Source organism: Panthera tigris, chromosome B2 (genome assembly GCF_018350195.1).
Source record: "Panthera tigris isolate Pti1 chromosome B2, P.tigris_Pti1_mat1.1, whole genome shotgun sequence".
Taxonomy (NCBI): Eukaryota; Metazoa; Chordata; class Mammalia; order Carnivora; family Felidae; genus Panthera; species Panthera tigris.
The window spans coordinates 11,846,691-11,867,536 of NC_056664.1; the positions used below are offsets into that span (position 1 = coordinate 11,846,691).

Here is a 20,846-nt window from a genome sequence, read left to right on the forward strand (position 1 = left end):
GGTGCCTCTGGGACCAGAGATCTGCCTTCCCTTTCACCCCAGGGCCTTCTCCCCACTCGTTCTTACCTAGTAACACCTGCTTTTCCGATTCTATACCCTCCTCTTTCTTGGTGTACTTTCTTAACTGTCTTCTTAGTTTCAGAGCATTTTCTTCTGAAAACGAGGTACGCGAAAGGACAATTTTTGTGGAGAACCTGCAAGTCTGAAAATACCTTGATTTTGCCTTCACACTTCGGAGGTTTGGCTGAGCGTAGGATTCTGGGATGGAAGTTTTCCTCAGAATTTGCAAGCCATTCCTCCACTGTGTTCTAGCTTCCTAGGTTACTGTTGAGAGGTCCAAAGCCGTTCTGATTCTCTGATTTTTCATCCCTTGATGCAGTCTTTGTTTTCCTTTCTGGAGGAAGTTTGCGGGGTCTTTGTCCCCAAGGGTTTGGGATTTCACAATGACATACCTCAGGGTTGATCAAATGTTTTAATGAATGATTTTCAAAAAGGTGTGGCAAAAATAGGAAAATGGGCATCGCATCCTGTTTATCTCTGTGTTTACAAACTAAATTTTGTGGGTTTTTTTTTTTCAAATAAAGTAGTTAGGATTCTAAATACTTAAACAATTTAAACTCCTTTACACCAAATACACCCATTTACAAATATTTCATACACTTCATTAAGAATATAGCCAGTTAGTATTCTCTCATATACTGTCTTTGGTAGCATTTTCCTAGGTGAAAGGATGGCTGTCATCATTTAAAAATTTATTAATTTTATATTATTTTATATTTGTGTTATATTATTTCTATTCATATATTACTTTTATATTATACTTATGTTAATTTTATAGTATCACTTAAAAGTTAAAAAATAACATTGGTCATTTCATAAAACCCATCCTTAAAGTACAGATAGTTCCTAATACTAATTTTGTGTGCAATGCTCTGCAATAAGACAATGACTAAAACAGTGAGAGAGACGACATTCCTATCCTTTCCCATAGTAGTTTCCAGAAAGGGAGAGTTCCCCAGACTTACAAACATTTTTACAAGGTCTCCATCGTTTGCCTCTTTTTAACCAGGGCTGTTTAGAGGGGGCCCTGCTTTTGGAATCACTAACTGAAGTTCTTGGGGAAAGAGCTTAATTTTGTTTTGCTTTATTTAGTTACTACCTGTACATAGGGTTCCTATAAGTGTGTAGAGAAAGGCACACAAAGTCTGTGACATGATCAGTGATAGATGTGTTAGCTACTGTTAGGAAGACATCCCATTTATTTTTGCTAACGGTGCAAACAGATTTACAAACCACTGTATCAAGCCTTTGTGCATGTTAACTGCTGGGCAATCATCTAAAAGACTTGGCCAACAGAGTTGTCAAATCACTATGAACGTAATTACACTTCCATAAAAAATGAAAAATAAGTAAGTAAAATAAAATAACATAACATAAAAAACCTGGCCAATGGAAATGACTAGCTAAACATTTCAGGTCATACCTTATAATTATACCCTTATAATTTTTTTTCCCTTGTCTCAGTTTCCTCTACTCACATACTTATTATTCCGCCAAGATTTCTAAAAGTGGCTTTCTCAAGTCCACGTGCAACGGTGAGATTTTTGGTGTGTAATTAGTTTGGCAGTCATATGTGTTCCCCCAAACATTAAAACAATTCAGAACTGATCAACATATACTACATTAGTTTTAGATGCACAGCTAATGATTTGATAGAGTATGACGTAGTCCTCCCTTATCCCTCAGGGATCTGTTCCAAGACGCTCCCAGGAAGCCTGGAACCTCAGAGAGTGCCAAACTTTGTATATGCTGTGTTTTTTCCTACATGCACATTCTTACGAGTAAGTTTAACTTCTCTATTAGGCATAGTTAGAGGTTAACAAGAATAACTAACAATAAAATAGAACCATCACAACAGTATACTGTACTCTAATAAAAATTATGTAAATATGACCTTTCTCTTTCCCAAAATACCTCACTGTGCTGTACCCATGCTTCTTCTTGTGATGACGTGAGATGATAAAATGCCTACGTGATGAGATGCGCTGAGGGAATGACGTAGGCGCTGTGACAGCAGCACACGGCTGCTACTGCCCTCCCGGCCTCAGAAAGAGGATCATGTATCTACTTTAGCACTGTGATCGACTGCAGGTAACTGAAACTGTGGATGAGAGGCGGCTACCGTACAGGGAGGTGGCGGGAGGGGGGTGCCTGGGCGGCTCAGTCAGTTAAGTGTCCAACTTCGGCTCCGGTCATGATCTCGAGGTTTGGGAGTTCAAGCCCCGCGTCGGGCTCTGTGCTGATAGCTCGGAGCCTGGAGCCTGCTTCAGGCTCTGTGTCTCCCACTCTCTCTCTCTCTGCCCCTCCCCTGCTTGCACTGTGTGTGTGTGTGTGTGTGTGTGTGCGCGTGCACGCGCATCTCAAAAATAAACATTTAAAAAATAAAATAAAATAAAATAAAAAAGGGGGTGACTTCTGTACATTGCAAAATGATCCCCACAATAAGCTCAATTAACCAGCCCCATACACAGTTACGGATTTTTTTCTTGTGTTAGGAACTTTTAACATCTGCTCTCTTGGCAACTTTCAAATATACAACACGATATTGTTAACTACAGTCACCGTGCTGTAGATTACATCCCCAGGATTTCTTTATCCTCTAACTGGAGGCCCCTACACATTTCCAGAATGATTTGTTTGCTTTAAAAGAGCTCTCTGCTAAGGACACAAGCCCAATCTCCGTGGAATCACGTTTGGAAAACAACGCTCCTTCATCCCTCAGATTGTCTCATCCAAATCGTCTTGTGCTCAGTGGTAAGGGGTCTGGTAAGACAGAACTACTTAGTCTAACCAATTATAGCTGCTTTGAAAATCGCCACCCTCTGGTACAGCGTCAATGGTGATAAGCCCAGAATAACCGCCTGCTTGTCTGTGTTACAGTCTCGGCATCTAGAAGCCACCTCTGCTCAATTAAAATCCTGCCTCGCCCTATCTTTCCACTAGCACACGCACACCTTGCCTCCCACAAGTCTGAGCTCTCCACGTGCTATGGTACTACCTTTTACTCTTCTTTGCATCTCCCTCTGAGTCCTGCCTGCTGCCGTGTACACGGAGAATTCTATAAATACTTTTTGATTGACTAATTAATTGGCTACCACTCACTGCCTTTCCCTTGCCTGCCCACTCGCTGGCATAATCCCAGTTCAGGTGATGAGCCAGATTTTCACAGGAGAAGTTCCCACTTGTTTATTTTAGTTTTTAGTGTACATATATTTTTAAGTTTATTTATTTATTTTTGAGAGAGATAGAGTGAGTGGGGGGAGGGGTGGGAAGAGAGAAGGAGAGAGAGAATCCCAAGCAGGATCCGCACTGTCAGCTCGGACCCCGATGTGGGGCTCGAACTCACGAACCGTGAGATCATGACCTGAGCTGAAACCAAGAGTCAGATGCTTAACCAACTGAGCCCCCCCAGGAGCCCCAAGATTTCCGCTTCGAAGAAGACATTAGGTTAGCTTAACCCACTTAAAACCACGGTGGCTTCTTCCCGTGACTTACAAGAGCACACCCGCTCTCTGGAATGTGAACCCTGGGTTTTCCACAGCTCCTTTTTTCCTTCGGGGTTTCAAGATTTTTAAAACTCCACACTGTCCAAAGGATTTTGTAAATCGCTCGCAGCAAGTTCATAAAACAAGCCAGGGAGAACACTACTGCGGTAACATCTTCATGTTCACAACGGCTGGGTGTTCCAGGGTCCAGACTGCTGGCTGAAGTTCTGCTCTCATGAGGCCAAAGGTGCAGAAATAATTGTGGTGAGCGTTTCTCCTCTAACTCTATAAAGGAGACCCAGACTCCAGGGATTCCAAAGATCATGAGTCTAAGCTTACACAGAAAACAGATTTGAGGTGACAGGAAATGGGAGATTCTCTAACTTTTTCTCATGGTCAGACTGGGCAGCTGGCTTACGTGTGAGCAAACAGGAGAGTCACAATGGACTCCTTTCTCTATAAATCCGCCCGAATTAAAGAAAGATTTGTTGAACTACCATCGAACCAGGCCGTCCTAGATGTTAATTTCTCTTTATTGTGACTGTAATAATTACTTCCTTTCCTTTCTCTAGAAGCTACCAATCCCTGGGGGGAAGGAATCGTGTGGTTCAGTATTACTGATGGGGTAAATAGTATGTGCAGCAGAAACAAACCACAGTCTTCATTCCTCCCTCCATTGGCTGCCTCCCTGGATACGCTGGGTTCATTCATTCAGTTAGTCCCCTCTACCTGCCCAGCACAGTGCTCGTGGGTAGAAAATCAAGTGGGATTAAAATACATTTCTGGGCCCAGCTGTCGTGGGAGGGGGCCGGAAGGAGACCCTGCTCTGTCAAGCCAGGGAGTTGTTCTCTCAGAGACACATTCCCATTGTCAAGGTGCCTTTCTATCTTTCGCTTTCCCTCCCGAAGAGCACTGCTGGGGCCAGTTTCACCAAACATCAAAAAAAAAAAAAAAAAAAAAGAGAGAAAAAAAAAGAAAAAGCCACCATTTTCTTTTCATTGCAGAGAAGTTTCAAAAGTCTCTGGATTTTGAGACAGTAATATCAGAATAGGAGAGATCAGAGAGTTACGCGAATGAAAGAACACTTTTAAATTTTTCACAAAACTGGAGAAAACCTACCAGAGGAGATCCTGATTAGCCGACGGATTCCTCCAAAGGTCCCAGTGCAGAGAACAAAGGCAAACTCTCTTCAGCTGGACTTTCGAAAGGACCCCCCCCCACCCCAGCCCTCTATAACTCACAGGGTTCCTAAGACCCAATGGCATTGACAACTCAAACGTGTCCCCCTCCCCCACACCGCTCCCTCTCCCCTCCCACCCTTCTACTGCTGCCACTGCCTCAAGGGTCCTTCCCGGCACTGGCGCACCCATTCTCTGCAACTCAGCGCTCCCACGAGGCCGCCTCGTGTCCTACAAATCAGAGGTAACCTCGCTTTACCGTTCGCCATTTACTTCCTGTCATCTCCACCAAATCCGAAGTTGGACACAGAAGGGTAAAATAATCAACCACAACGTAGAAAGGCCCTCCCCATTCCATCTGCCCTCCCCACTCTGGTGGTATCACTTCTCAGGAGCATCCCTGATCCGTCCCGTGATACAAATATTTCTGGTTGGAATCTCTGAAGATAAGAGGTGAGGGCTCATAACTTGATATGGTAGAAAAAGCATCTTGGTATCGGGGAACCTTCATTTGAGATCCAGTCCCTTACCTGGCAGCTTACATCCCTCTAGGCAGATGATTTAATCCATCTGGGTCTCAATTTATTCACTTCTAATGCAGGAGTTCACTCCTGTTTCTTCATTCGCTGACTGAAGAAAATTGTATGCAAATGTGTTTTGAGATGTGTTCTGTGCTGCTGCTGGGGCTACACGGCTGGATGAGACACAGACTGTCCTCAGGGGCCATGATTCCCCTCAGGAATGGACAGTTTGGCCGTTGGGGGCAGGCCAGCCCTCCAGGACACCGGGCTGCAAGGAAGAGCCCAGTGGGAACTAAGGCCATGGGGGAAGTCTAAGTATATCTTGAAGGCTGGCTCTGTGCCCTGTGGTAGTGACGGGTAAGGACAGAGTCATAAAATCATAGAGTCTGAATGCTGAGTGGACCAGGAATGAAATAATTCCCCTATCAGGAAGTGTGAACTCTCTTAGCTAAATGAGACCCTTCACTGAAAAGAAGCTCCCCCCTAACTCACTTCATGACCCATTTCTAAGCTCCTATGCTTTCCTACTTCCCTGCACTGCCCTTTTGCTCTTGTTTAGGCCGTGGAAGGGGTGTAGGTCAAGAAGGTGTTTCCAGGAGTTCCCCAAGGGCCACATCCTGACGAGAAGTCATGGAGACTCCGCTGGCTAATCTATCACAGCCTGGGAAGGGCTTCCATGGACCTTTTGTCGCTCCATAAAAAAATGTATTGCTCTCCTTACGTGCAGAATTTACAAAGAACTCTTACAACTCAATAATAAGACAAAGATTCCAACTTAAAAATGGCCAAAATAGAGCGCCTGAGTGGCTCAGGAGGTTGAGCATCTGACTCCTGATTTCAGCTCAGGTCATGATCTCACAATTTGTGAGATCAAGCCCTGGATTGGGCTCTGCACTGACAGCGTGGAGCCTGCTTGGGATTCTCTTTTTCCTTCTCTCTGCCCCTCCCCCCACTCCCGTGCATGTGCTCTCACGCACTCTCTCTCTCAAAATAAATATTAAACATTTTAAAAAATGACCAAAGTATTTGAGTATTTTTCCAAAGAAAATAGGCAACTAGCCAGCAGTATAGCACATAGACTCAACATCAATAGCCATCAGGGAAATGCAAGTCAAAACCACAATGAGATCCCACTTTGCAGCCACTAGGATGGCCAGGGCCAAGAAGACAGATGATTACAAGTGCCAGCGAGGACATGGAGAAATCAGAACCTTCCTACACTTCCGGTGGGAAAGTGAAATGCTGCAGCTGCTATGGAAACCACCTGGAACTTTCTTAAAAAGCCAAGTATATATCTGCCATATGACCCAGCCATACCATTTGCATTATCTACTCAAGAGCAATTAAAACACATGTCTACACACAGGAACACTTGTGCACAAATGTTCATGGCGTCATCACTCATAATAACCAAAACATGACGGGGAGCAGCTGATGACCAGATAAACAAATGAGGCATATCCATACAATGGAATATTATCCGGCAGTAGAAAAGGGAAGAAGCACTGATACGTTCTGCAACATGGATGAACCTCAAAAAATTATATTTATTTTTTAAAGTTTATTTATTTTGAAAGAGAGGGAGAGGGAAAGAGAGAGGGCAGGAGGGTGCCTGAGTCGGGGAGGGGAAAAGAGAGAGAGAGTTAGAGACAGCACGGGGCTCGATCTCAGGAACCATGAGATCATGACCTGAGCTGAAATTATGAGTCAGACGCTTAACTGACGGAGCCACCCAGGCGCCGCCCCCCCCACCCCGCCCAAAACACGATGTTAAGTGAAAGAGCCAGGCACAGATCAGGTATTATACAATTCAATTTCTAGGAATATCCAGAAAAAGCAAATTTCTAGAGACAGAAGGTCGATCAGTGGTTGCCTAGGGCTGAGGCTAGGAATGCGAAGGGACTACAAATAGGAATAAAGTTTCTATTTGAAGTGAGGGAAGTGATTTAAGACAGGATCATGGTGGTAGGGGCCCAATACTGGAAATATAATAATAGTCATTGAATTGTGCACTTAAAATGGGTGAATTTTATGGTATGCAAAACTGTACCTCAATAAATGTTGTTTTCAAAAACAAACAAGTACAACTGATCCTCGAGCCCACAGGGTTTAGGGGCACCAACATCCCCCATGCAATTAAAAATCCACATATAACTTTTAACTCCCCCGAAACTTAACTACTAATAGCCAACCGTTGACCAGAAGCCTTACCGATAACACAGTCAATTGATGCATATTTTGTATGCTGTATTTATATACTGTATTCTTATAATAAAGTAAGCTGGGGAAAAGAAAACGTTAAGAAATCATGAAGAGAAACTATGGTTGCAGCAGTGTATTTGCTGTATTTATTGAAAAACTGCACTCCGTGGCCCTGCGTGGTTCAAACCTGTGCTGCTTAATGCCAAGCCTCAAGCTCCCCTTTATAACCCTACAGTCAAAAACCAGTTAAGTCAGAGTTAACTTTGCTGCTCTCACCTCCCAGCAAAGACACAGGTGGTAATTAACCTTAACCAGAGACTTCCCTGAGCGGCCACAGCCTCGCTCCCGCTCCCGGAACCAGCTGGAGGGGACAGAGCGGAGCGGTGGCGTTTCACACGGCAGCAGAAATCGCTGGGCAGAAGTGGGGCCTCCAAAATGCAGATTCCTGCCCTCCCCCCACCCCACCCCCATCTCAGCAATACTAATTTAGTGGTTCTGGGTGTTCCTGGCAATCTGCATTTCTCAGAAGCGCACCTCAGAGTAAAAGGACCCACGCTTTGGGAAATCTGATCATAGAAGTGCCCGGGACTGCTGTGGGAGCATGTGTGCATGGGTGTGGGGGTCAAGAAGGGCGAGTACTCAAGGGAGCCCTGGGAAGTAAGGAGGCCCTTCGAGTTCAGTTAGGAGCGAAACGGACTCTCAAAGGACGAAGAGGCATCATCGAAAGCAGAAAGGTAAGTAGAGTAGATGTATCCCTGAGCCTATGCCCAGCATGTGCCAAGACATGGAGACACTGCAGCTAGAAAATATTCCTCGGGCATTCATTCACCATGTGCCAGAAGCTATCTAAGAGCTCACGGGAAAATAAGGGATTGATGAGTAGCTGGCAGGAGCGGCGGACAAAGCTGAGGGGGGACGTGGGAATTTACTACAAGGCGGCAGCGGGTTGGAGAAGGTCTGAGAACGTAGGAGAATGAAGGAGGTCTGAGCGGGGACCACGGGGCTTGAGTGGGGCTGGGAGGGAAAGAGAGAAGGCAGAGTGCCTCAGATGCCTTGTCTCAGGGTCAGGCGGTACAGGTGCGGACAGACAGAGGGAATGGAGGTGTCCAAGGGGAGGAGTTCAGTGTGAGACACTGAGTTCAAAGGGCCACCGAGATGACCGCTGGTGGCTGCAGGGAAGGGAAGCCCAGGGGACTTTCGAAGGTGGAATCCCAAGTATTACCTACCTAATAATAACTGCCTCGGGATTCTTGGGAAGCTCAGAGGACATGACGAGGGGAGCTTCGTGAACTAGAGAGTGATGGCCAACTGTCACTATTATAATTTATCTCTGAATGCTCCCCAGCACTCATCACTGTGATCTGCACACAGTGAGTGCTCATTACGGCACATGTCAGCAGGTCTCTGATCCCCTAAACGTGATGACCTGGACATCTCACACACCACACTTCGAAGGCTCTGCCATACACAGCCCATAAAAACTTGACTAAAACTATTTCACGTCGTTAAACCCCGACATTTCAGTGTGAAGAATGCCGTGTCTTGGGGCGCCTGGGTGGCTCGGTCCATTAAGCGTCTGACTCTCAGTTTCAGCTCAGGTTTCATGGCTTCGAGCCCCACATCAGGCTCTGCGCTGGCAGCACGGAGCCTGCTTGGGGTTCTCTCTCTCTCTCCCTGTCTCTCTGCCCCTCACACACTCACACTGTCTCTGTCTCTCTAAAAATTAATTAAAAAAAAAAGAATGCCATGTCTTCCTGGAATAATGAAGACAACAAGGTTTGCTGAAATTCCTTCTGATCTCAGAATTTACTGGCAAGCCGTGTAGGCTTTATATGCGGTTGAATAACAGCTTCAGCAACTCTCTTTAAGAGAAAAACCAAGGATCAGTTCAGATCAAGAAGTAAGCCGGTTTTGAGTATGACGTTTGTTAACAAATGTGAGGGCGATCCTTCGATTTAGAAGAGCCAGGTGATGCGTGTGGCCCCAGCCCCCTTCTCCTTCTTCACATTATCTCCAGCCCCCTGGGTCTACTTTCATACTTGACTTCTATTTATTACGTGTAACAAAACTGGAGTTTTCAAATAGAGCTCTGGACCACCAAAAGACTACCGGCTCTTCTTTTTTGTTGTTGTTGTTCTTTGGAACTGAAAGCCCAAAGTAAAGGGGACACAGAGAAAGTGGACAACACACAAGGAAGAGAATGGGGGAGGGTACAGGTAGAGGGGGAACGGGGAAAGGGACACTGGAAGGTGTCAAAAGAAGGAGGGAGCTACCAGTGCTGTTCAAGAGGGAATTGGCCCAGGGCGCCTGGGAGCTTCAGCGGGTTGAGCGTAGAACTTTGGCTCAGGTCATGATCTCATGATTCATGGGTTCAAGCCCCACGTCGGGCTCTGTGCTGACGGCTCAGAGCCTGGAGCCTGCTTCAGATTCTGTGTCTGCCTGTCTCTCTCTGGCCCTCCCCCTTGTGCTCTGTCTCTCTCTGTCTCAAAAATAAATAAAAGTTAAAAATAATTAAAGAAAAAGAAGAAGGAATTGGCCCATGACAGCCTATCTCTAAACTGTGTTCAAGACATAAAAAGCAACTCCCTGACTAAAAGGTAAACAATAGTAGGCCAATTCAAGGAAGCAATCAAAACTTGAAAAGGGGATTTATTTGGGAATGTGTTTCTGGTTTGTTTGTTTGTTCTTCTCTCTTCTCTCCAGGGTTGATCCAAGATTGAAGCTATGCAGGGGGTTCAGGCAACAAAATCTCTGAGAGAATCCTCCTCTGTTTGACCAGAAGACCCGGAAAGGAGGTCCTGCAGATGGAAAAATGTGATGCAAAGTCCAGCGGTCTGTGTGCGTGTGTGTGTGGCTAGTCACAGAACTGCATCCTAGAGAAGCAAGCAGCAGCATAAGCCACTAAAAACTTCTCAGACACGGGGTGCCTGGGTGGCTCAGTGGGTTAAGTGTCCGACTTTGGCTCAGGTCATGATCTCGCAGTTTGTGGGTTCGAGCCCCATGTCAGGCTCTGTGCTGACAGCTCAGAGCCTGGACCTTTTTCACATTCTGCATCGTCTTCTCTATCTGCCCCTCCCCCACTCATGCTCTGTCTCTGTCTCTCAAAAATGAATAAATGTTAGAAAAAAAAATGAAAAAAAAAAAGCTTCTCTGATGTCACTGCCAGAGGAGAATCCCAGAGAAGCCAGAGCTGGAAAGGGGGATCCCCTCATTCTGTGCATGAATGAGTACAAGCCCTAGTCTTGCCCCATAGTGTGCATGTGGGGGACAGATCCACAGGCTTTGAGATCTGTGCCGCAATAGAAGCCAGTGCTCAAGTCCCAGACTAAGCCCTAAATAGTGCTTCCTGGGGGTCCAAAGCAGCACAGCAAAAGTTTTAAAAACTGCACTGATGTTGGGACCATTATAAGGGAGAACTGGGCTGGCTGCCTGGGAAAACAACAGCAGTAAAAATGAGCATTTCAAAAGGACCCAGAGTCTCACAACACAATCCTCAAAATGTCTAGAATTCAATCCAAACATGTGTGACATGCAAGGGACTGGGGAACTGTGATCAATTCTCGAGAGAAAAGACAATCCACAAAGGCCAACCCCAAAATGACACCGATGTTGGAATGACCAGATTTCTAGGAACGATGTCAACTATGCTCCAGGAGATAGAGGTAAACACTCTTTTTAGAAAAAAAAAATTTTTTAACATTTATTTATTACTGAGGGACAGAGAGACACTGAGCGTGAGCAGGGGAGGGGTAGAGAAAGAGGGAGACACAGAATCTGAAGCAGGCTCCAGGTTCTGAGCTGTCCGCACAGAGCCCGACGTGGGGCTCGAACCCACAAACTGCAAGATCATGACCTGAGCTGAAGTCAGTCACTCAACCGAGCCACCCAGGCGCCCCAAAGGTAAACACTCTTAAAATGAATGGAAAGGCAGAAGTTCTCAAAGTTCTCAGAAGAGGCACAGAACTTATAAAAAAGAGGGGCGCCCGGTGGCTCAGTCAGTTAAGCATCTGACTTCAGCTCAGGTCATGATCTCATGGTTCGTGGGTTCGAGCCCCATGATGGACTCTGTGCTAACAGCTCAGAGCCTGGAGCTACCTGGGATTCTGTGCCTCCCTCTCTCTCTGCCCCTCCCCTACTCGTAGTCTGCCTCTCACTCTCAAAAATAAATGAACATTGAAAAAAAAATTTTTTTAAAGAACCCATTAAAAAAACGAGTATTTTAGAGCTGAAAAATACAATAGCAAAAAATGACTGGGTGAGCCAAATAGCAGGATGGAGACTGCAAAAAGAGGTGACTGTGCACTTGTTGGTATATATATTATCCAATCTGAATGACAGAGAGAAAAAGAATTGAATGCAAAAATGAACACAGCTTAAGAGGCCTGTGAGACAGTATTAGGAGGTGTAATATTAGGGTCCTCAGCATCCCAGGAGAGGACAGAGTGATTGAGGTAGAAAATATACCTGAAGAAATGATGGCCAAAAATTTCCCAAACTTGATGAAAGCTTATGTTTACAGATCCAAACAGTGGTATCTATCTGGTTATTGTACACAGACGTACACACACACACACACGATGACCCACAGTGAGTGCCTCCCAAGGGGAGATCCAGAAAGAAGAGAAAAGTGAAAATACAACTGTTTAAAAAGAAATAAAACCTGGAACGCCTGGGTGGCTCAGTCAGTTAAGTGGCCAACTTCTGCTCAGGTCATGATCTCCCGGTTCGTGGGTTTGAGCCCTGCTTCGGGCTCTGTGCTAACAGCCCAGAGCCTGGAGTCTGCTTCGGATTCTGTGTCTCCCTCCCTCTCTGCCCTTCCCCTGTTCGGGCTCTGTCTCTGTCTCTCAAAAATAAATAGATGTTAAAAAAAACTTTAAAAAGAAATAAAACCTGATGGGCTATCATTCCCTTTTGAGAGGCGTCAAGGTCTTTAGCCCTTAAATGTCTTCCCTAAATCTAGCAAAACCAGGAGTCACTGGAACTCTGTCAATCAACAAACTGGTTCCTTTCCCAGCACTAAAGTTGCAGAAAGGGTTTGTCATATGACTGACACCTGATTTTTGGTCCAAAGCCAGAGGAAGGACAAGCTACAGAGGGATTTCCAAATTTTCACTTGTAAATATCCAGAATGCATTCTGTAAACCCTCCTGCCCATTTTTAGATTGACACGTAAAAAATTTCACCAAAATGTGAATGGTTGTAAAGAACATCACCTTTAGCATTCTGTTCATATTGACCCATAAAGGGGCTCCTGGGTGGCTCAGTCAGCTCAGGTCACGATCTCCCAGTTTGCGAGTTTGGGCCCCGAGTCGGACTCTGTGCTGACAGCTCAGAGCTTGGAGCCTGATTCAGATTCTGTGTCTCCCTCACTCTCTGCCCCTCCCCCACTCACGCTCTGTCAATCTCTCACAAATAAACATTAAAAAAATTTTTTTTAAATATTGACCCATAAAAGTAAAACTATTTTTCACTCACTGAAATACATCCATGAAAGTCATCATCATTCATTTCCAAAGAATACATGAGCAGGCTGCTTTTTGATGGTCACAAATTTTGCATAATTACACTCTCTCCTCCAACTCGTGTCTCCATTCCTCTGGCCCTTTAGAAATTTATCCTCATTTTATTTATTTTATGCTTGAATGTCTTTTATTCATTATTCTATTATCCTTTTCTGCATCAAAAATATGTTTATAAACTTAAATTTAAACTCAATGGCAGGGCGCCTGGGTGGCTCAGTCGGTTAAGCCTCTGACTCTTGGTCATGATCTCACGGTTCATGAGATTGAGCCCCACGTCAGGCTCTGCGCTGACAGCACGGAGCCTGCTTGGGATTCTCTCTCTCCCACTCTCTCTGCCCCTCCCCAGATTGCTCTCTCTCTCTCTCTCTCACTCTCTCTCAATAAATAAATAAACATAAAAAAATTTAAAAAAATTAACTCAATGGCAAAAAAATACTTTTCCGATTGTTACCATCACAACTGTGAATGCAACTTATCAAAACAACACAAATATTACAAATGTTAACAAATTAGTCCTACATGTACACAAAAGTAATTCTTACTGGAAAACCCTCTCTCTTGAGTACTTTCAGTTTTCAATTATTTTTAATGCGTATGTGGATGAGTATATTTATTACTAGTACGAGTCAAGGTTGAACATCAGTTTCTCAATTTTTGTTCTTATCAAAGTAAATGTTGGGAAACTATGTTCACATAAATGAGGAGATGGGAACAGATGACATTTTGTGACAGAAATGTCACTCCAGTGTTTGAACTCCAGAGTACAAAACATCACATGGTGAAGAAATATCAAAATTATGTGAATCATCGGCGTAAGGAAAACTGAGAAGACTGACTAGTGAGTGCCCTAACTACTCATCCGACTGGCTTGTGTCAGTCACTCACTGTCTTTGACTAGGGCCATTTTACAACTCTGCAGACACAGCAGTTAACTTGCAGAAAACTGATCGGAAAGCAAGTAATTATCATCTGCAGGCATGTAAACAGATCGTACCCTGCGGAAGTCCAATGGACTTTCCTCTCCCTCTGTGGAAGAAGCCGATTTCATGTCAATTTAGCAAATTCACTTCAACCTTCTTATCAATGGTCTTTTTTGAACTGACTGTAGACCTTACTGGCTCTCTCATTTTTCATGTGTTTAGAAATGTTTGTCTCCTCATTTGTACAAGAGTCCTGACTTCATCCCCTTCAAAATGTGTCCTTTAACATCAATTTACAAATTGATCAGATTGATGTGTGTGTGTGTGTGTGTGTGTGTGTGTGTGTGTTAACAGAGATTTAGAAAACATATGTTGGCGATGTCCGGACACTGGAATCATTCATTTTCTTACCCCTAAACTTGATATTCTGAAATGTCCTCCTTTCCCGCCCTTCCTTATCTCATAGATTTTTACATCCTTGATCAACAGTTTAGTAAAGATGGGTGAGAAACAGCCCTTTTTGATAAAATGAACTAGGAAGATGGATTAGAGATGGTCTTATGTAAAAAGAGAGAAAGGTGCTTATGGAAAAGAAGGTAGGAGAGAGAGAGAATCTGCATCTCTAGGAAACACCTGCTCTCAAGAAGACGAGTCTTCGGAAAAAGGACACCTGGAAGAGGAAGATTTGGAAACGGACTTTCTCAAAACACCTGTGTGCATGTACCTGGGGGAAGTCTTCGAACACGGTTAACGTACACGGTGTGAAGACTGTTGGCCTAAAGTAAGAAGCACAAGAATGAGTCCCACCCCTAATTCCGTCCTACCTAGACTCATCTGCATCAGCGAACCTCTTTTTCAAAGTTTCCAGGGACTGAAGAACTTTCATTAGATAATTGTTCACCTTCCACTCAGAAGAGACGCTGAGGGAAGAGGCGTCCTGGGAAGGGAGAGGCTGTTCGGAAGCAGGACGGAAAAAGGGGGCTGGAGGGCTGTCCGCAGATTGCACCACGAGAGCACTGAGAAATGAAGAAGCAGAAATGGAAATGAAGGAGGAATCAAAACTGGAACTTTTAAGAATCCTGGCTAAATACGGGTGAACCTGCATTGTGCCCCGAAAGTCTCCAGCCACAGCTTCCAACATGCTGGGAGATGATAGCCAGGAGAAGCTGTCTGTGTGGGGTCTACCGAATGCAAGGAACCAATTAGATGGGACTCTTCTATCAACCTACTTACTAGGGCAGACACGGGGGAGCCCTGCCACTGGACGGAGGTGAGCACCAGTCCCAGACAGTGTTCAGTACAGGAAAAAAAACGCCCTCCTATCTTCCCAACCCCTTACCGACACACTCTGGGCTTCTAAACTGAGAATGCATAAAATGGACAGCCTCGCTTACATATCAGACCATAATCAGACTGAAATAGGCATTCGCCCCTTGGAAGCCTAGTTCACCTGGTTCTGGAAGATTCAACTGGCTAGTTTTCTTAGTGTGGTCCATTTTGACTGCCGTTTTTTGCCATCGAGTATAGTAATCAATTTATCTCGTAAAAATCTAGTGATTCTTGGGGAGCCTGAATGGCTGAGTCAGTTAAGTGTCCAACTTCGGCTCAGGTCATAATCTCACAGTTCGTGGGTTCAAGCCCTACATCGGGCTCTGTGCTGACAGCTCAGAGCCTGGAGCCTGCTTCAGATTCTGTGTTTCCCTCTCTCTCTGTCCCTCCCCTGCTCACACTTTGTCTCTCTCTCTCTCTCTCTCTCTCTCTCTTTCAAAAATAAATAAACATTTAAAAAATTAAAAAAAAAAATCCAGTGATTTTTCTCTGGATAAAACTAAATGGGAACAAAGTCAGAACTAATGACGACTATGACCTAAAAGATCATTTGAAATCTACGTTCACAGCCTAGGTCACCTCCTGTTCATTGTATCTTCCTTCACTGATACCCCTCTTCGCAGCCCCAGCGATCTTCACTGTTCCAGGCATACAATAGTCATTCAACATGGAGGAAGGAAGAAATAATCAACGGATCCCAGAGTCTCTCTGGATTTCCATGTGGACTGATACAAAGTAATGACGGTTATTTTCTCATTATCCTGTGTACGTATCGTGTATTAAGTATAGACGTAAGACAACCAATGTCACCTATGTACTACAAGGTTTATCTCTGGTGTCTCTAGCACCCAGCTTCTCCAGGGACCACCTCCCTCTTCAATATTGCCATGAAGACCACCTCACATCTATTTTCAGTGCCCACAACCTTCCTCTTCTTTTTTTTTGTCTCTCCCTATCAAAACTAGAATCAATTTTAGATCAGACTTTTATACTTTAGAATGGCCTTTAAATTCTAGAAGTTGGGGACTAACAGGAGCTTCAAAGGTTACCTAATTCATCCTGTCATCAGGTGTGAATTTTTAACTTGGTGCTTCTCTGCCTTCTCCACTTGGCTAAGTAGTCAATGAGAAGCCAGGACCATTAGATATCTAATGAATGAGACAGGTCAGGTGAATTCTTCTTCTTCTTCTTCTTATAAATCCATAATAAACAAAAGTTCTCCCTCTGGTTTTACAACACTTGTTATGTCCCTTCCTATAGAGGGCTGTATCCTGAAAAGGAAACAGTCCCATTACATAACTTCTCAGTCAAAGAACATATGTTTTCCCTAAGTGGGAAATGGGTCTACTTAAGAAAAACAAAACAATGTAAAATTCCTATGGATGTAAAAGCTCACGTCAAAAGACAAATATTGTATGATTTCACTTACATGAGGCATCGAGAATAGGCAAATTCATAGACACAGAAGGTAGAACAGTGGAAGCCAGGGGCGGGGGAGGGAGCAATGGGGGGGGCGGTTATCGTCTGACAGGGACAGAGTTTCAGTCTGAGGTGATTAAAAGGTTCTGGAGACAGATGATGGTGCCGGTCGCACAACTTTGTGAATGTAATTAATGCTGCTGAGCTGTATACTTAAAAATGATTAAATGGTAAATTTTATGTTATGTGTATTTTACCATTAATTAAAAACAACAACAACAACAACAACTTAGAAAATCCCTTATAATGGCCTACTCTGACCTTACGGTGCTTCCTCTCTTCCTAAGTACAAGTAGAAACACCCAGGATGAAATTCAAAAGCTCACAGCCTGAGTCAGGGCAGGCCTAGAAAGTGCCCGAGGCTAACACCCCAGCTTGCCGACTGGTTTGTTGCTACCAGAAAAAACAAACTAAGTCATGTCAGAAATCCTGGACTGCCCAGCGGGACACACATACAAGGAAAATGCTAGTCAAGTTTAGAAACCACTCAGGTACCTTGCTGAAAGCCACGTCCCTTTGGCTTAATGAGGTTGTCCTCTGTCCGGTCCTAAACCCAGGTGATAAAAGAGAATGAAGATGCTCGTAAGTGGTGGGGAAATTCAGCTGTCCAGTTTTAGTTCGTGCTTTTGCACACTTCTTGGGACAAGAGGTAACAGATATTGCCATCAGAATCTAAATGGAATGAGAAGACAGGACCTCAGTTCTATTCACTTGGTTGGAGGCAATGAAGAAGCTAGGGATGCACGAGTCAGAAGAGCCAACTTTTTCTTTTATCTTCTTGTCATTAAAATATACGATACAGTCACACCACAGAGGAAGAGAACTCTGGCATACGTGTGCCAAGACACTCGCAAGAAAGTCTTCAAAGGAGCACACTTCATAACAGCAAAACGTGGGGGCCAACCCAAATGCCCACCAGTAAGAAAATGGATGACCACACTGTGGCTTGTTTGCTAAGAAGTACTATGCACCTGCTGCAACAATAGAGATAATTCTTAAAAATTTAATGTTGAGGGTTTTTTTTTAAGTGAGAAGGTTATATACACATTTCAAAAGAGTTCCAAATTTTTTTAAAAGTTTATTTATTTTTGGAAGAGAGCATGCACGACACGTGCATGAGCAGGGGAGGGGCAGAGAGCTAGGGAGAGACAGAGAGAGAGAGACAGAGAGAGACAGAGAGAAAGAAAGAGAGAATCCCAAGCAGCCCCACGTGGGGCTCGATCCCACCAACCGTGAGCTCATGACCTGAGAGTCAGATGCTTAACCGACTGAGCTACCCAGGTGCCCCTGCACCCTTTTTATAGATCAAAAAACAAGGAAACCTAAATAACACACGGTTTAGGACTACATACCTATGTCATAACAGTTTCACAATAAAACCAGGAATTAAGATAAAATTCAGGGTCTGGAGGGACACGGAATGGCACACAAGAGCACAAAGATGCAACAGTACAGGTAACAACATAGTGGGTTTTTTTTTTCTAGTTTCTGTTTATTCTCTTTAATGGCTTTACTGAGGTCTAACACATATGAGACAATTCACCCAATGGAAGTGTATGATTCAATGATATGTGCAATCATCAACACAGTCAATTTTAGAACATTTTCATCGGCTCAAAGAAAAACCCTACAGCCTTTAACAATCACCTCCTTACCCTCCTTCCCCAGCTCTAATCTATTTCCTGTCTCTATAGATTCCCCTATTCTGGACATTTTCATAGGACCAGAGTCAAACAATATGTGGTCTTTTGTGACTTGCTTCTTTAGCTCAGAATAATGTTTTCAAGGCTTCTACATGTTTTAGCATGGATCAGTACCTCATTTCTTTTTATGGCCAAATACTACCCCATTATGTGGATATGCCACATTTTATTTATCCATTCATCAGTCGATGGACATTTAGGTTATTTCCATGATACTCCATCACCAATGAGTAAGAGTTTCAGTTCCTCCACATCCTTATCAACACTTAATCATCTGATCTTTTTATTCTAGCCGTCCTAGTGGATACGAAATGGTATGTCAGTGTGATTTTGATTTGCACTTCTCTGATGAATAATGATGTTGAGTATCTTTCCATTACTTATTGGCCATCTACACATCTTCTTTGGAGAAATGTCTATTCAGACCCTTTGACAATTTTTATATTGAGTTATTTATCTTTTTTATTATTGAGTTGGGAGAGCTCTTTATATATTTTGGACACGAGTCCCTTATCAGATACATAATTTTAAAACATCTTCTCCCACTCTGTAGGTTATCTTTTTACAATTATCTGGTTCTTAAGCCGTAGTTTTTAGTGCTGTGATGGGGTCACAGGTGGCCATTTGAACATAATGGCTATAGTTTACACATACTTAGCATATTATTTTTATGTGTAAAATATTACATAATTAACAAATTAAAAACAGCACTTCATGTATAAAGATGTCTGTTAGGAAATATTCAAGGCAAAACAAAACAATGCCCAAATAAGTTAATGCTATTCTTGAAGGTATTTAACAACTCGTGGGCATGACTTAGGCACTCGGACAATCTGGCTCACTAATCCTTGCAAAGGCTCTTCTCCAAACTATCACATGGCAGGTGGATGTAGCAAATTCCTGCCAACAGGACAAGCCTGCCCTACCCCCCTCCTGATTTTGTGTCTCCCCCTCCTCTTCCAAGCTAAGAATTATTTTTACATTTTTAAATACCTGAAAAAAACAAGACTATTTCGTGACTGGTGAAAATTATGAACTTCAGATTTCGGTATCCATAAATAAAGTGAAACACAGCCTCACCACCCCTTTATGTATTGTCTATAGTTGCTTTTAAGCTGCAACAGCAGAGTTGAGTAGCTGCTAAAGAGACCAACCACATGGCCAGCAAAACCTACATATTTACTATCTAGCCCTTGGTTCAAACATTTTGCCAAACCTTACACCAGATCAACAAATTAAGTCACTTCTCATTGGACACAAGGAGCACCAATACCCTACTTCCTACCAGCTGTGGCCACGTCAATAGTCACCTTCCCGATTTCTCCATTTCTTTCTCTCTTTAATAAATATGACACCTTGATTCTAATTTTATTAAGGACTTTTAGATATGGGAGTGCATGGAACAGTCTTTCCTTGCAAAATACACGCTTTCTTCAAGAAATCATGATCCAGCCACTCAAGCTATTGAGTTAATTACTTTAACAAACTTTTATTGCTTGCTCATTATATATGCTGTAAGTGAAATACAGTTTTGGGGCTGAAAGAACTATCAAAACTCCCACCCTTGCCCTCAAGAGGCTTACAGTCTAATTAGACTCTAGTAACTACCACAACAATTTCCCCAAAGATCACTCCACTCTTGTAATCTTACATTAAGTGAGCTTAGATTATTTTACCAAGAATTCTAAGACATGCTCCCGAAATTAAAAGAAATCTATATAAGCAGTAAGGAAATAGTACCTGCAAACAATTCTGGTAAACTATAGTGCCCGAGGCCCATAGACTTCTGCACTCCCAAAAGTATAGAACCAAAGGTTCTTTTTTTTTTTTTGCTAAATGTTCAATCTCCCGCTTTGGCCCTTTGGACCCAATTCTAGTTCCACATCCCAAATGCAGTCACCCCTATTTCCTCATTTTAAAGAATGCCTCAATTCAAATGCTGCTGAAACTTGCAGCCTATTGTGATGCCCGACACCACTCTCATGAGAATAAAGGAAAGGCCATCTGCAGACGCAATTATTAGCAGCCCGAAAAGTGATGCTAACGCAGCTACTCGCACGGACTAGTCCTCTACCCAAAAGCAGTCGGGGACGCAGCTGTGTGAGATGCCCTGTTCCACAGAGCTCTCCCTCAATGCCTCGGTTGCCTCTGCATTTTTTAAAAGTGACTCATTGCCTCAAGTCAGGTTCTGCGGGGAAGCCAGGTCTGTTTCTTTCCAGCACTTTCCAATGGAGGTGCCGCGGTCAGATCCAGCCCAATCACAGCCCCCTCCCGCCCCCCGTCTCCGCACGCACCGCCGAGGGGCCCGCAGCCTAGCGGGCCAGAACCCCCCGAAGTTAAGACGGGCCCGGGGCGGCAGCGCAGGAAGGCTAGGCCCCGGCCGGCTCCCGCGCGCACCCCGCCCTCCCGCGTCCGCCCGGGGCGCCCGCGGCGCGGACGGGATGGGG

The 20,846-nt window shown here is 44.0% G+C and overlaps 1 protein-coding gene across 2 annotated transcripts in view; it reads right to left on the bottom strand.

The window, feature by feature from the left end:
- Positions 1–20,846, bottom strand: part of CAP2 (cyclase associated actin cytoskeleton regulatory protein 2) — a 156,594-nt gene that overhangs the window by 135,397 nt on the left and 351 nt on the right. Inside the window, exon 1 of one of the 2 annotated variants that reach the window (XM_007089763.3) lies at positions 67–243. The exons of the other annotated variant lie outside the window; for it this stretch is intronic. The gene's annotated coding sequence lies outside the window, so the exon portion shown is untranslated. Of the gene's footprint in view, positions 1–66; positions 244–20,846 lie in introns of those variants that run through there. 2 annotated transcript variants of the gene reach the window in all.